At 48.1% G+C, this 2,516-nt stretch overlaps 1 non-coding gene across 1 annotated transcript; it reads right to left on the reverse strand.

The window, feature by feature from the left end:
* Positions 1-307: 307 nt before the first annotated feature.
* Trnac-gca lies at positions 308-379 on the reverse strand. The gene has a single exon. It is a non-coding gene; the product is annotated as a tRNA-Cys (tRNA).
* Between the last annotated feature and the right edge of the window lie 2,137 nt (positions 380-2,516).

The raw sequence follows: 2,516 nt of genomic DNA on the forward strand, positions 1-2,516 counted from the left end.
CTCTTAACCACTGAGTCATCTTTCCAGCCCTGCCTAATTTTCAATAAACTTGTAGGCAGGCTAATGATCTTTAACTTTGGGTACAATAGGTAACTGGAATTTTAAGAAGTTTATTTAGGTCTTTTTAGGGGGAAGGGTGACTAAAACAGTTGTGTTGATTTTTGTTATTTTGTTGTTTCTATTTTGTAACTATATTTGATCTCTAGCTATCCTGTAACCCACTATGTAAATCAGGCTGGTTTACAGAGATAGTCTCACAAGTGCTGGGATGGGCCACTATACCTTTAATTTCCAAAAGTCTATGGAAAGGGGGCACCTGGATTTGAACCAGGGACCTCTTGATCTGCAGTCAAATGCTCTACCACTGAGCTATACCCCCAGTGACCACTGTTGGCCTCACTTTACCTTTGTGGACACTCTAGAGCTTGGGCTGAGGCTGAACAGACGGTCCTTGACCATTCGAAAAGGATCTGCCAGTTATGATCAAGGTGTGCGGATCAGCAAGCAGTGTGTCCTAAGACACGCGACCAACGAATCTCTGTGCTAGATTGCTTTTGACTCTTTTCCTGTCCTCCACCACTAGCGACTTAAGCTGGTAGATTTTCCAGTTTCACAGAGCTCTACGTTTAGTCTTTCCTCGTCCTCCTGTCCCTGGGCGGCTAGCGGAGGTTAGTGAGCAGTAAATAAACTGTGCTTTTGCCACTCGCGGAAAGCCAGAATTTTGCCCCAGGCCAAACGAGCCCTAAACTCGGGCCACCGCATCAGCTGGACACTGAGACGGTGACGCACTCTGCCGGCGACGCCAGTGCGCCCGCTGTTTACACTACCCCGAAACCAGGCAAAGGGGCTGGGGGTGTGGTTACGTCACACGTGTGCGACAGCACCTACTCTAGGGACGCCGTGCTTCTTCCCTGTGAGGTTGAGGCGCCTCCAGAGGCGGCCGAAGCTCGGAGATTCATTCCTGTTTGACAGTGGGTCAGTGCCTTGCCAGGGAGCTCAATCTCGGGGTTGCGGGTCCTTGTCTGGAGACGCGCGAGTTGGAGAGCGCGCGCGCAGGTCGTTCCCCGGGTCCGTCGGGACCGGTTTGTCTCTAGTATGTGGAAACCCTCCGACTAAGGGCTTCACGGGAGGAATCACCCCCTCGAGAGCGGGAGGACTAGAGCGGAAAGCAGGGCCACAGAGACACTACAGGATGTGACTCCGAGAATCGCGTGGTGTGCATGATGGCCCAAGTGGCGAGCGAACCCGGAGAGCTTCTTGTTTCCTGTTCTTGCTCCCCTTCCAGAGAGGGATGCCTTTCGGTCGGGGGAGCTCAGGCGGTGAAGAGAGAATCATAATTAAAGAAATTATTTCGGCTCTGCAACGTCGAACACTTTAATAATAACTGGGGAGCAATTGCGTTCAGGGAGATCGAGGGCAAGTTTGCTGGCTAGATCCGGTAAGAGTTTTCTGCGGAGGTCACCTTTGGAGGACTATAATTGATGGAAGAGTGCCCGTGTGTGGGATCCAGGAAGGGCAAGGACAGGCGCACTACCACAATCTGAAGAATGTTCTTATCACCGAACGTTGGAGATTTTCAACATGTTGCATTTTTAAACATGTTCAGATCCTGATAATTTTAGAAAGAAACGGAATTTACATTTGATACTTGCCACTCCTTATCTAAAATGAAGATTATGCCAGTTTACTATCAGAATGGTGTAGACTGGATAAACAGAGACGCACGTACTTGTTTGTTCCCCACAGCTCTTAAATGTGTATTGGGTAATTGACCTTAGGATGTTGAACTGTTTGAGGGTAAATTTTATAGCACCATTGTAATAATAACGTAGGTTTTTGTTGTTGTTTGTTTGCTTGTTTGTTTTAATATTTGGGGAGTGGGCCTGAGTGGGAACCCACAAAGAGTGTGGGGGTCAGAGGGTATTTCTCCCAGAGTCAGTTCTCTTCTGCCACCTGGGATTAAATTCAGGTTACTAGGCTTGTCCACAGTGTCTATTGGCTGAGTCCTCTTGCAAGCCCTGTGGCAGTATTTTAATAATGATACTTAATAAGGTATGTTACTGGATACATTATCACATACATATTTATATTAGGGTTAGGGATGTAACTTAGTAGTAGAGGGCTTGCCTAGAATGCATCAAAAGTCCTGCATTCCTTTTTTCAGGGAGATGCACATTTACCCTGGTTAGGACACCAACAGACAAAGAAACCATTCCATCCAACTCCAGTTTGTTTGGTTATTGGGGTTAAAGCCAGTGTGATTATTGAGGTAAAATACTGATGTGTGGACATGCCAAGGGGCCTGGAAAAGCCACATCACTGGAGTTCCAACTCCAGTAAACCTACCTATTGTAAGCCGTGCCACCCCTAAAACCATGTGAAAGCGCAGTGGGGAGGTGGGGAAGCTGGTTGGTTCTGGTGGGTGTGCAGGAGTTGGTGGGTAGCTGAAACATACACCCCCTGCCCCAGTTCAAGGAGGGAAGGTGACTAGGCATCCATGGGATATTTTGGGGTCT

This window comes from Rattus rattus, chromosome 7 (assembly GCF_011064425.1).
Source record: "Rattus rattus isolate New Zealand chromosome 7, Rrattus_CSIRO_v1, whole genome shotgun sequence".
Classification (NCBI taxonomy): Eukaryota; Metazoa; Chordata; class Mammalia; order Rodentia; family Muridae; genus Rattus; species Rattus rattus.